The following is a 14,601-nucleotide window of genomic DNA, read 5'->3' on the forward strand; positions in this document are numbered from 1 at the left end:
CTTTCAGCTTGAGAAATGCCAAACGTTTTCTTCCCTTTTGGTTTTCTTACTCCAGGTCTCTGCACATTTCATTATAATACTTTGTCTTCTTGAGCTGCCTTTGAAATCTTCTGTTCAAGTCTCTTATGTGGTCATTTCTCCTGTTTGCTTTACCTACTCTGTATTCAAGAGCAAATTTCAGAGTCTCTTCTGGCATCCATTTTGATTCTTTCTTTCCTGGCTTTTTAATGACCTTTTGCTTTCTTCTTGTATAATGCCCTCAATGTCATTACACAGCTCATCTGGTCTTCAGTCATTGGTGTTCAATGCATCAAATTTGTTCATGAGGTGGTCTCCAAATTCAGGTAGGATATAATCAAGGTCATATTTTGGCTCTTGTGAACCTTTTTTTTTAAAGAAGAGAGGAAATACACTGCCTCTAAAACGTTTGTAGCTCAACCAATGAAACTACAAACTTTTTAGAGGCAGCTTATTTCTTCTTTAAAAAAAAAAAAACTTTATCCTATAGAGTTGCAATGAGATGGAATTGAGTCGATGGCAATGGGTTTATCTTATTTTAAACTGGCCATTTCTGGAAAAGCTTATCCAAGTATGATTTATGAGGCAAGGGAGAGGTGGGTACCAGGATCTAAGAATAGCCATCCAACAGAATTGTCTGCAATGATGGAAATGTTCTATTCTGTGCTGTCTAACACAGTAGCCACTAGCTTCAGTGACTATTGAGCACTTGAAATGTCATCAAATGAGACTGAGGAACTGAATTTTTAATTTTGTTTAAGTTTAATTAATTAATTTGTACATAGTTTTTTTTTTTTTTTTTTTACAGTAATGGAGAGTGCAGATCTAGAACAAGATGTACTAGCTGGGGTTTGCTGAGCACAAGTTGCCTCATTTAACCTCATTTCCCTTTTCAGCAGGTTGTGGTAATAAGTGTATTCATTTACTCATACAATACCCTGTGTCCAGCAAGGTATCAAATAGAGAGTAATCAAAGATAGATCAAATACATTCTTAGTCCTCAAGGGGTTTGCAAACCAGCACGGAGAAGACAAAAGTCAGTTGATCACAAGGTATGGAAGTACAGAATGATTATTTATTTGGCTGAAGGCTGTGAAGGAGTTACACCTTAGAGGGATGACTGAGCTTCCAACCCTGAGATTCAATGGATTTATGAACCCTGCGTAACAGGGATGGCAATACTATACAAGATGATGGCAACAGCTGACAAGACTTCCTGTACCACCAAACCCCTCTCCAAGTGCACACTCTGTTTTTTCTGGGCTTTACTTTAAAGTCCTCATCTTTCAAAAAAGCCCAGATTGGAGGAGGTGATAGCCTACCTCCCCAGAAAAATTTATAAAACAAAGAAGTCCAACCTGGGGGTACAGCTGGGCTGGGTAGATCAATCGCAGAGGAGAACTCAGGTTGGTCACACTTCAGACCTTTTCATTATCAGTGTCTTCATCCCTAAATAATTCAGGTTTCAAAACATCCCACCCCCTACCAACCTTCTTGTATTTTTCCAACTGAACCTCTAGTTCCGCAACGGTAACATTTTCTTGACCTTCTGGGACTTTCAATCCATTGACATAAAGCCTTATCATTTTTCCTCAACACCCTCATTCATGGCCTCTCTTCTCTCCTTACCCAATGTAGATGCCATGGTTCTTCATTATAATCATTCTTTTGTCTACACCCTCATCCCACCTTGTCCTTCTCTCCTCCATCATATTCACCTGGCAACTCCAAATTCTGCTTAAATTTAGGCCTCTGTCTAGTTTTATTTACACCCAAGTAGATAAATAAGGCTGGTGAGAACACATAACCACACTGACTACCTCTCTTCATATTCGTGATCACTGACCACAAGCGGGCCCTTAGAACTACCCAAAAATAAAATTGTATTTTCAAAATCCATTTAATCTGTCACTGTCCTAGATGACTATTTTATGCTTTCTCCTCTCTCCTCAAGTCTCCAACACCTCCTACCCTCTCCTCATTCTCAGTTGATGACCTTGCTTCATATTTCATTGATAACACATGTTCCTGTCTCCAAGTTTACCAGTGTTTGTGTCCATACGTTCTGCCCTCTCTCCTGTTACCAGGGATGAACTGTGCCTTCTATTTAACTCCATTTTCACATGTGCATTGAATCCCATCCCCTCTCATCTACTGAAGAACACTTTTCCATCAAGCATCCTTTTTCTCTGCTGCATCACCACCTTTTCTTCCCTTCTGAGCATACAAACATGTATCTCTTCTAATTAAAAAAACAAACAAAATCTGCCCTTGACCATACATTCTCTTTTAGCTACTGCCCTGTTGATCTGTATCCATTTACTCTCTTTTCATTCCCCCTGGGCCCACTCCAGTCAGGCTTTGGTCACCACACACCACTAAAAGTCTTATCAAGGTCAGCGTTGACCTTCATGTAGTCAAGCTCAGTGGTCAATTTTCAGTCCTAATTTTACCCACTTAAGTAGCATTTGGGATCCTTGGGTGATGTAAATTGTTAATGTGCTAGCTGTCAACTATTGCTAACCAAAAGGTTGATGGTTCAAGTTCACCCAGAGGTGCCTCGGAAAATAGGCCAAGCAATCTACTTACAAAACATCAGCTATTCAAAACCCTATGGAATGCATTTCTACCCTGACACACAGGAGGTTGCGTGAGTGGGAATTGATTCAATGGCAACAGGTCTGTTTAGGCAGCATTTCATAAAGTTGATCATTCTTTCATGAAACATCTTCATTTGGCTGCTGGAACACCATTCTCTCTTAGTATGTCTCCTAACTCACTGATCTAACCTCCTCATTCTCCTTTCTTGATTCTTCCTCTTCCTGACCTCTGAACTTTGGAGTACTCCAGGACTCAGACCTCAGACATCTAAATTCAATCCACGTACCATCTATATGCTGTAGACTTCCAAATTTGTATCATCATCCTAGACCATGTCTGTAAATTCCGGATGAATATACTCAACTCCCCACTCAACAGCTCTTATAGATATCTAATGTGGTTGTTTGTTGTCAGGTGCCGTGGGGTGAGGTTGGTTCCAACTCACAGTAACCCTATGTACAATAGAAGGAAACACTGCCCAGTCCTGCCCTGTCCCCATGATCTTTGCTATGTTTGAGCCCACTGTTGCAGCCACTGTGTCAATCCATCTCTTTGAGGGTCTTCCTCTTTTTTGCATACCCTCTACGTTACAAAGAATAATGTCCTCCTGCAGGGACTTGTCCCTCCTGATAACATGTTCAAAGTATGTGAGATGAAGTCTCTCTATCTTCACTTCCAAGGAGCACTCTGGGTGTATTTTTTCCAAGATACACTCTTTTGTTCTTCTGGCAGCCCATGGTATATTCAATATTCTTTGCCAACACTGTAATTCAAAGGCATTAATTCTTCTTTGGTCTTCCTTACTCATTGTCCAGTTTTTGCATGCATTCGAAGCTATTGAAAATATCATGGCTTGGGTCAGGTGCACTTTAGTCCTCAAAGTGACATCTTTGCTTTTTAACATTTTAAAGAGGTCTTTTGCAGCAGATTTGCCCAGTGCAATGCATTGTTTGATTTCCTGACTGCTGCTTCCATGAGCATTGACTGTGGATCCAAGTACAATGAAATTCTGAACAACTTCAATATTTTCTAAGTTTATCGTGATAGTGCTTATTGGTCCAGGTGCGAGGATTTTTGTTTTCTCTATGTTGAGGCATAATATACTGAAGGCTGTAGTCTCTGACCTTCATTAGTAAGTGCTTCAAGTCCTCTTTACTTTCAGCAAGCAAGGAAGCTGGTTGGTTGGTCATACTTTTGCTAGACAAACTGGTGAAAGAATGAGATGGGCTCAGGGCTTCAGAGTCAAAGCTCAAGTGTCCCTAAACGACCTCAAAATTGCTAGTCATGCCTTGAAAGAAAGCCTTATTTCTTGTAGTAACAGAGCCAATATTGCCAAAAACCAAACCCAGAGTCTTATTGTAGGAGTGGCTGAATTACAATGCCAACTCAACTGCCAACTTCAAGAGGTGCCTGAAGTTAGAATGAGGGCCTTGATTGGGAAGAAATGGGATCCTAAAACTTGGGGTGGGGACATATAGGGAGATAATCAGGAAGCTGGACACAATGAGCCTCTAAATTCCATTGAATCATTCTTGCCAACAGAACCAGCCCTCTCACTCCCATTTGAAGAGATTATTCCATGTTTGTTTGCTAAACCACCCTGCCAAGTGAAACCATTAACCCCTCCACTCCCATCTAATGAGATTAACCCAGCTGCATCTAAAGTGCCTTTGTCTGAGACATTGCCTGGGGCATCGCTCGAGGCAGATGCTTTACAAGACAATGCTGAATGTTCTCAAAACACTTCCCCGCTACCAATTTTGGCTTCTAGACCTATAACTAGACTTAAGTTCCAGTGAGCTCCAAAAGGTGAAGACCCAGGAGGAGGTACATTACACTTCAAAACAACTGCTAGACTTTTGTAATATGTACAAACAGAAACCTGGGGAAAACATGAGGGAATGGCTGTTAAGGGTATGGGATAATGGTGCAAGAAACATAAAGATGGATCAGTCAGAGTTTATTGACATCGGCCCACTAAGCACAGATTCTTCATTCAATGTTGCAGCTCAAGAAGTTAGGAAAAGATCTAATAGTTTATTTGGTTGGGTTGCGGAAGCATGGATTATGCAGTGGCCTACACTAAATCAAGCTGATGTGCCAGACCTGCCTTGGTATACAGTAGAAGAAGGCGTCCAAAGCCTTAGGGATATTGGCATGCTAGAGTGGATTGATCAGGTTAGACCCACAGACCCACACATGGAGTACTCAGAGGACACATATTTTACCACAACAGTGAGGAAGAAAGTTGTGAAGGGAGCTCCAGCATCCTCGAAGACTGCTGTCGTTGCTATTTTATGTAAGTCAGATTTGACAGTGGGAACTGCCCTAACTGAATTAAGACACCTAACTACAATGGGGCTGTTAGGACCAAATCAACAAAGACAAGATAGGCATGGTTACTGCAATGGACAGCAGAGTTAAAGTGGTAATCAGTATAGTCTGACTTGTATGGACTTATGACATTGGCTACTTAGTCATGGTGTTCCTAGCAGTGAAATAGATAGGAAATCTACTAAATATTTACTTGATCTGTACAAGTGGATGAATTCTAGATCAAGTGAACAGCAGTCTAACTGAAATTGCCAGAATAGAGAGTCATGGTCCCTCAATCAGTTCCCAGACTTGAGTGAGTTTACAGACCCACAACTGCTTGATTGAAGGGGAGATCTGGTTCCCTTGAGGAAGGACTTCAAAACGCTGCCAAAAAATTATACTCTTAATCTTTATCCCAGCCTTCCCCAAAGGGATCTATGGCCTTTTATGAGAGTGACTGTTCATTGGGAAAAAAAGAAATAATTAGACTTTTGGGGGATTACTGGAACTGGCTCTGAACTAACACTAACTCCAGGAGACCCAAAATGTCACTGTGGCCCACCAGTCAGAGTGAGGGCATATGGAAGTCAGGTTATTAATGGAGTCTTGGCTAATGTCCATCTCACAGTAGGTCCAGTGGGTCCCTGAACCCATCCTATAGTGACTCCAGTTTCAGAATGCATGATTGGAACAGATATACTCAGCAACTGGCAGAACCCCACATTGGATCCCTGACAAATGGAGTAAGGGCTATTTTGGTAGGAAAAGCCAAGTGGAAGCCATTAGAATTGCCCCTGTCTAGTAAAATAGTAAACCAAAAGCAATACCACATCCCTGAAGGAATTGCAGAGATTACTGCCACCACCAAGGACTTGAAGGATGCAGAGGTGGTGATTCCCACCACATCCCCATTCAACTCACCTGTTTGGCCTGTTCAAAAAGCAGATGGATCTTGGAGAATGACAGCGGATTATCGAAAACTTAACCAGGTGGTGACTCCAATTGCAACTGCTATTCCAGATGTAGTTGCATTGCTTGAGCAAATTAATACATTTCCTGGTACCTGGTGTGCAGCTGTTGATCTGACTAATGGCTTTTTCTCCCTACCTGTTTCGAAGGGCCATCAGAAGTAGTTTGCCTTCAGCTAGTAAGGCCAGGGTATGCCTTCAGTTGCTTACTTCAGGGCTACATCAACTCTCCAGCCCTATGTCATAATTTAGTCTGCAGGGACCTTGATTGCCTTTCCCTTCCACAAGGTGTCACACTGGCCCATTACATTAATGACATCATGCTGATTGGACCTAGTAAGAAGATGTGTCAATGACACTGGACTTATTGGCAAAACATTTGGATGCTAAAGGGTGAATCACAGTGAAGACTTTTATGATTTGGGGGCAAAGCCCTGCCATCCTCTGCAGATAACTACTCTCCTTTTGAGAAACAGCTTTTGGCTTGTTACTGGGCCTTAGTAGAGACTGAACGCTTAACCATGGAACACCAAGTCACCATGTGGCCTGAGCTTCCCATCATGAACTGGGTGTTGCCTGGCCCACAGAGTCATAAAGTTGAAGGTGCACAGCAGCACTCCATCATTAAATGGAAGTGGTATATATGAGATCGAGCCCAAGCAGGACCTGAAGGCACACGGAAGTTGCATAAGGAAGTGGCCCAAATGCCCATGGCCTCCACTCCTTCACATTATCTTCCATCTCCTAGTCTGCACTTATAGCCTCTTGGGGAGTTTGTTATGATCAGTTGACTGAAGAAGAGAAAAGTTGTGCCTGGTTTACAGACAGTTCTGTGCGATATGCAGGCACCACTCGAAAGTGAACAGCAGCAGCACTACAGCTCCACTTTGGGACCTCCCTGAAGGACAGCGGTGAAGAGAAATCCTCCCAATGGGCAGAACTTCGAGGAATGCACCTGGTTGTTCACTTTGCTTAGAAGGAGAAATGGCCAGATGTGCAATTGTATACTGATTCATGGGCTGTGGCCAATGGTTTGGCTAGATGGTCAGGGACTTGGAAGGAACATGATTGGAAAATTGGACATAAGGATTTATGTGAAAGAGGTATGTGGATAGACCTCTCTGAATGGGTTAAAGAAGTGAAGATATTTGTGTTTCATGTAAATGCTCACCAAAGGGTGACCTCAGCAGAGGAGGATTTTAACAATCAAGTGGTTAGGATGATGTGTTTTTGGAAACCAGTCATCCTCTTTCCCAAGCTACTGTCCTCACTGTTCAATGGGCTCATGAACAAAGTGGCCGTGGTGGCAGGGATGGAGGTTTTGCAAAGGCCCAGCAACATGGACTTCCACTCACCAGGGCCAACTTGGCTACAGCCACTGCTGAGTGCCCAGTCTGTCAGCAGCAGAAACCAACACTGAGTCCCCAGTATGGCACCATATGGCACCAAGGTGATCAGCCAGTAACCTGGTGGCAGGTTGATTACGTTGGACCACTTCCATCATGAAAAAGACAGTGTTTTGTTCTTACTGGAATAGACACTTACTCTGGACATGGATTTGCCTTCCCTGTACTCAGTGCTTCTGCCAAAACTACCATCAGTGGACTTAGAGAATGCCTTATCCACCGTCATGGTATCCCACAGAGCATTGCTTTGGATCAAAAGACTCACTTACAGCAAAGGAAGTGTGGCAGTGGGCCCATGCTCATGAAATTCACTGGTCTTACCATGTTCCCCACCATCCTGAAGCAGCTGGCTTGATAAAATGATGGAATGGCCTTCTAAAGACACAATTATGATGCCATCTAGGTGGCAATACCTTGCAAGGTTGGGGCAGTGTTCTCCAGTAGGCTGTATATGCTCTAAACCAGTGTCCAATATATGGTGCTGTTTCCCCCATAGCCAGCATTCATGGGTCCAGGAATCAAGGGGTGGAAATGGGGGTGGCACCACTCACTATTACCCCTAGTGACCCACTTGCAAGATTTTTTGCTTCCTGTTCCCCCGACCTTATGCTCTGCAGGTCTAGAGGTCTTAGTTCCAAAGGGAGGAATGCTCCCACCTGAAAACACATTACTAATCCCATTGAACTGGAAACTAAGAATGCTGCTTGGCCACTTTGGGCTCCTTATGCCTCTGGATTAACAGACAAAGAAGGGAATTACCATATTGGCTGGTGTGACTGATTTTGATTACCAAGGGGAAATTGGATTGACATTACATAATGGAGGTAAAGAAGAGTATGTCTGGAATGTAGGAGATCCCTTAGGGCATCTCTTAGTCCTACTATGCCCAGTCATTAAAGTTGATGGAAAACTACAGCAACCCAATTCTGACATGACTACTAATGGCCCGGACCCTTCGGGAAGGATGGTTTGGGTCACCCCACCAGGCAAAGAACCATGACCAGCTGAGGTACTTGCTGAGGGCAAACGGAATGCGGAAGGGTGGTGGAAGAAGGTAATAAATATCAGTTATGACCATGTGACCAGTTGCAGAAACAAGGACTGTAAACGTTATGAGTATCTCTGCTTTGTATGTGGGTTCGTTGTATTATGTTAGGCACAAGTATGATTTTATAGTTGTCTTTATTCAGATATTATGTACGATTTGAAGAGATGTGTACAGGTGCCAAGTTGACAAGGGGTGAACTCTGATGGTTAAGGTTGTGTTAACCTGTCTGGGCCATGATTCTCGGTGTTTTGGTAGTTGTATTATGCTGTGACCACCTCTCTGTTGAGATTTGATATGTGATCACCCCCATGAAGGAATCTGTTGTTAGTAGCCAATCAGTTGAAAGGGAATTTCCTTGGGCATCTGGTCTCCATCCAAATATAAGCAGATCTTCTGGCAAGGGTTGGAGGCTTTTGCTTATTCTGGATCCTGCAGCTGGCTTCTGTTTCTCTGACCTCTGGTTCTTGGGACTTGAGCTAGCAGCTTACCTGTGGTCTTGCCTGGCAATCTTAGGATGTGTTGATCTTCACAGCCTGTGAGCAAGAACTCAACTCTCTGACCTGCTGATCTTGGGTTTGCCAGCCCCTGCGGCTATGTAAATCATCAGAAGAAGTCTCTATCTTGATCCACGGACTTGGGACATTCCAGCCTCTACAACCATATGAGCCATTCCCTTGATATAAATCTTTCTCTATATATGTATTTGTACACTTTACTGGTTTTGCTTATCTAGAGAATCCAGCCTCAGACAGTTGGCCAGGTAGCTGTCTTCCAGATTTCTTGCAATAGACAAGTAAGCACTTCCAGCATTGCATCCGTTTGTGGAAACATCTCAGTTGGTATTCTGTCAATTCCTGGAGCCTCGTTTTTTGAAAATGCCTTCAGTGCAGCTTGGACTGCTTCCTTCAATACCATCAGTTCTTGATCATATACTGCCTCCTGAGTGGTTGAATATCAATGAATTCTTTTTGGTACAATGACTGTGTATTCTTTCTGTCTTCTTTTGATGCTTCCTGTGTCGTTCAATATTTTGTCCAAAGAAATCTTCAAAATTGCAACTTGAGGTTCGAATTTTTTCTTCAGTTCTTTCAGTTTGAGAAATGCCAAGTGTGTTCTCTTTTGGTTTCCTAACCCCAGGTCTTTGCATATTTCATTATAATATTTTACTTTGTCTTCTCGAGCTGCTCTTTGAAATGTTCTGTTCAGCTCTTTTATGTGCTCTTTTCTTCCGTTTGCTTTATCTAATCTATGTTCAGTAGGAAATTTCAGAGTCTCTTCTGACTTCCATTTTGGCCTTTTCTTTCTTCCCTTTATTTTTAATGACTTTTTGCTTTCTTCATGTATGATGTCCTTGATGTCATTCCACAACTCGTCTGGTCTTTGGTCATTATTGTTCAATGCATCAAATCTATTCTTGAGATTGGTCTCTAAATTCAGGTGGGATATACTCAAGGTTGAACTTTGGCACTCATTGACTTCTTTTACTTTTCTTCAGTTTCACCTTGAACTTGCATATGAGCAATTGATGGTCTTTTCCTTAGTCGTCCCCTGGCCTTGTCCTGGCTGGCGATTTTGAGCTTTTCCATGGTCTCTTTCTACAGATATTGTCGATTTGATTCCTGTCTATTCCATCCGGCTAGGTCTACATGTATAGTTACAGTTTGTGTTGTTGAAAAAAGATATTTGCAGTGAATAAGTCTTCGGTCTTGCAAAATTCTATCATACAATCTCTCGTGTCATTTCTATCACCAAGGCCATATTTTTCTTGTTTCCATCTTTTGCATTCCAATCACCAGTAATTGTCAACGTATCTTGATTATATGTTTGATCAATTTCAGAGTACTGAAGTTGGTAAAAATCTTCAATTTCTTCATATTTGGCCTTAGTTGTTGGTGCATAAATTTGAGTAATAGCCATATTAACTGGTCTTCCTTGTAGGCATTTGGATGTTATTCTATCACTGACAGTGTTGTACTTCAGGATAGAGCTTGAAATATTCTTTTTGATGATGAATTCAACGCCCTTCCTCTTCAATTTGTCATTCCCAGCATAGTAGACCCTATGATTGCCTGATTCAAAAAGGCCTGTACCAGTCCATATCAGCTCACTAATGCCTAAGATATTGATCTTTATGCATCCCATTTCATTTCTCATGACTCCCAATTTTCCTAGATTCAAACTTCATGCATTCTATGTTCCGATCATTAATGGATGTTTACAGCTGTTTCTTCTCATTTTGAGTCATGCCACCTATGCAAGTGAAGGTCCCAAAAGCTTGACTCCATCCTTGTCATCAAGTTCGACTCTTCTTTGAGGAGGCAGCTCTTCCCTAGTCATATTTTACATGTCTTCCAACCTGAGGGGCCCATCTTCCAGCACTGTAACAGACAGTATACTGTTATTATTCATAAGGTTTTCCCTGGCCAAGTTTTTCTTCGAAGTAGGTCACCAGATCCTTTTTCCTAGTCTGTCTTAATCTGGAATCTTCACTGAGATCTGTTCACTGGGAGTGACCCTGCTGCTTTTTGAAGTATTGGTGGCACAGCTTCAAGCATTCCAGCAACACAAAAGCCACCACAGTACGACAAACTGACAGACGAGTGGTGGACATGTCTAATAAAAAAAAAAAATAACCAACCCCCTTGCTGTCAAGTAAATTCTGACTCATAGGGACCCTATAGGACATACAGTTTCCAAGGAGCAGCTGGTGGAGTTGAACTGCCAACCTTTGGTTAGTGGCTGTCTGACTCATCTAGGGCTGAGTCATTTATTCTCTCACAGTCTAGTAGGTTAGAAGTCCAAATTCAGGGTGTCAGCTCCAGGGGAAGGCTTTCTCTCTCTGTTGGCTCTGAAGGAAGGTCCTTGTCATCAATTTCCCCTGATCTAGGAGCTTCTCCATGCACGAGTCTCAGGTACAGAGGACGTGCCCTGCTCCTGGCGCTGCTTTCCTGGTGGTATCATGTCCCTGTGCCTCTCTGCTCTATTCTCTCTTTTATAGAGATTGGCTTAAGATGCTATCTAATCTTGTAGATCTCATCAATGTATTAAATCCACTGGCGTTGAGTCAATTCCGACTCATAGCGACCCTATAGGACAGAGTAGAACTGCCCCGTAGAGTTTCCAAGGCGGATTCGAACTGCTGACCCTTTGGTTAACAGCTGTAGCACTTAATCACTACGCTACCAGGGTTTCCAAAAATAATTGCCATTAATCCATCGTATTAGCATCATAGCGATAGGATTTACAACACATAGGGAAATCACGTCAGATGACAAAATGATAGACATATGGTACCAGGAATCATGACCTAGCCAAGTTGACAGATATTTTGGGGGGACACGATTCAATCCATGACAGTGCCTGAATGCTTAACCACTGCACCACGAGGGCTCTGGTGATGTCTAATAGTCACTCCAAATTTAAAGGGTCCATCCAAAATGGAATTCTTAACCCCCAGTGATTTTCTTCTTATCCCCTCCCTCCACAACTTGCTTCTCAGGTTGTATTCCCCATCTCAGCAAAAGGAGCCTCTTGTCTTCTGGTTGCTCAGAGTAAAAACCTTGAATCATCCTTGACTCCTTCTCTATTACGCCCTACCCCCAATTACTCAGGGTGTCCTGTTAGCCCTTCCTTTAGAACATAGCCAGGACCTGACTACTTCTTATTGGCTCCACTGCCATGGCTCCCTAACTGGTTGGCCTGCTTCTATCCTTGTGCCCTATTTTAGCCTCAAAACAATCAAAAAACAAATCAAATCCAGTGCCATCGAGTCAATTCCGACTCACAGCGACCCAACAGGACAGAGTAGAACTGCCCCACAGACTGTCTAAGGAGCACCTGGCGGATTCGAACTGCCGACCCTTTGGTTAGCAGCTGTAGCACTTAACCATTATGCCACCAGGGTTTCCACCTCAAAAAAAAAAAAAAAAAAAAAAACCTCAAAACAACAGTGAATTAAAAATAAAAGCCACATTTTGTCACTCTTCTGCTAAAAATTCCCTTGTCTTCCCATCTCAAAGTAAAATCTAAATACTTTTTCATGGTCACCATGGCTCTACATGCTGTATTCCCCACCCTCCATCCCACCACCTATCACTTCCCCTCCCCACTCATTCTGTCCCCCCGCCCCCCCCATTGGCCTTGCTACTTCCCCAAGAAGCCAAGCATGCTTGGCCTCAGGGTCTTTACATCTGCAGTTCTCTCAGTGTTAAATGGCCTTTTCCCAAATATCCACGCCTTTTCCTCTCTGTACACTTGGGCTTCGGGAGCCAGAGGCAGGAGCCGTAGTAACTGCCGTCCGGAAAGAATGACCACAGGGAGCATCTAAAGACCACAGCGAGCAGTGAGGCAGTAAGCGTAGGGTCAGTTAGAGGCTTTTGTAATAATCCTGTATTTTTACTTAGCACCCTAATCCCTCTTAGTTTGCTTTATTTTTTAACATAAACTTTATTTTTTAGAATTGTTGTAGATCTATAAAAAAATTTGCAAAGATAGGACAGAGAGTTCTCATATACCCGGCACCCAATTTCCTCTTTAATTAGCATCTTGCATTTGTGTGGTACAATTATTAAAATTAATTAATCAATGTTGATACATTATTATGAAGTAAAGTCCACAGTTTATAATTCCTTAGTTTTTACCTAATGTCTTTTTTGTTGTTGTTCCATAGTCCCATCCACGATACGAAAAACCAAACCAAAACCGTTGCCGTCGAGTTGATTCGAACTCATAGTGACCCTATAGGACAGAGTAAAACTGCCCCATAGAGTTTCCAGGGAGTGCCTGGCAGATTCGAACCGCTGACCTTTGTTTCTATCCAGGATACTACGTTACAATTAGTTGACTTGTTTCCTTGGGCTCCTTTAGGCTGTGGCAGTTTCTCAGGCTTTTCTTGTTTTTGACGACCTTGATAGTTTTGAGTGGTACCAGTTAGGTATTCTGTAGGATGCCCCACTATTAGAATATGTCTGATGTTTTTCTCATGATAAAACGGGTTATGTCACTTAAAGCACAACAAAAATTAAGAAAAAAAAGGGGAAAGTGCCATTTTCATCAGATCATATCAAGGACCCATATATCTACATCATTTATGACTGCTGTGTTGACCTGGATCACCTGGTTGAGGTAGTGTTAGATTTTTCCACTGCAAAGTTATCCTTCCCTGTCTACTCCTCTTGCAAACTGTACTCGTTGGAAGTCACTATCTATGCACAGCATGGGAAATTTGCCTCCTCTCCCCCAGTTATTTATTTATTCACTTATTTATATCAGTATGGACTCATGGGTATTTATTTTATACTTTGGGCTATAATCCAATACCAGTTTATTTATTTATTTTTTGCTCAAATTGTTCCAGCTTTGGCCATCGGGGACTTTCAATTGGCTCTTGTGTTTCTTTGACACACCCCTGATCAATGTAGGGTTTTGTTTTTTTATTTTTAATCCCTTCCTTAGTTTCAGGCTTTACCGTATTTTTCAAGATATTTATGTCCACCTCACAAAATAGTATACTTTATCCGTTTTTCTCTACCCACTGGATGGCAGCTGCTTGAGAGCAGTGTCTTGGCAGTCTCTGACCACAGGTATGTCTTCAGCAAAATTGGTATCTAGTTGCATGAATGAGCGAACCCGGCGGGAGTCGAGGCGCTGAGATGGGTTGGTGCAGGCCGGCGCTGCGGTTCTGGAAAGCCTGCGCTCAACCTGAGTGCGCCCCGCCGCCCCGCGGGTCTCCGCCCCTCGCAGATGCGCCCGCGGTCGGAAACAGCGCCCGCGCGCCGGCGCCGCGGAAAACGCACCGACGGCAAACGTTGCCTGCCCCGGAGATTCCCGGGGAAAGTCCGGCGGCCTCGGCCCCCGCCAGCATGGGACGGGGAACGGGAGCGCGAAGGTCTCCCACGCACACCCCGGCCTGGAGCGCCCCGGGCCCCGCGAGGAGCGTCTGGAAAGGATGGCGCGCGGCCCCGGGTCTTCCCCAGCCGGCGCACCGGCTCCGGCGGGGCGGGGACCGGCGCTGTCGTCCGGGGGCGGGGCCTGGTCCCCCGCTGTGGTGGCTGCTGCAGCGGCGCGGCGCAGGCGGCGGTGAGGAGCCCAGCCTCGCTGCAGCCGCCGGGGCGCTGGCAGCGGAGCGTCGGAGTCGCGCCACAGGTTTCCTTGCCACCGCAGCTTCGTCGTGGGACGGCGCCCGGCAGGAGGGGACTTGTCGGCTCGCACTCTCGGCGCAGCTTCGGGTTAGTTCTTGCCTCCT

The 14,601-nt window shown here is 43.7% G+C and overlaps 1 protein-coding gene across 4 annotated transcripts in view; it reads left to right on the top strand.

Moving 5' to 3' along the window:
- Positions 1 to 14,601, top strand: part of STX11 (syntaxin 11) — an 80,053-nt gene that overhangs the window by 10,096 nt on the left and 55,356 nt on the right. Inside the window, exon 1 of one of the 4 annotated variants that reach the window (XM_049902817.1) lies at positions 14,238 to 14,584. The exons of 2 other annotated variants lie outside the window; for them this stretch is intronic. The gene's annotated coding sequence lies outside the window, so the exon portion shown is untranslated. Of the gene's footprint in view, positions 1 to 14,237; positions 14,585 to 14,601 lie in introns of those variants that run through there. One more of the 4 variants, XM_049902809.1, reaches the window with a different exon arrangement.

Source organism: Elephas maximus, chromosome 1 (assembly GCF_024166365.1).
Source record: "Elephas maximus indicus isolate mEleMax1 chromosome 1, mEleMax1 primary haplotype, whole genome shotgun sequence".
Taxonomy (NCBI): Eukaryota; Metazoa; Chordata; class Mammalia; order Proboscidea; family Elephantidae; genus Elephas; species Elephas maximus.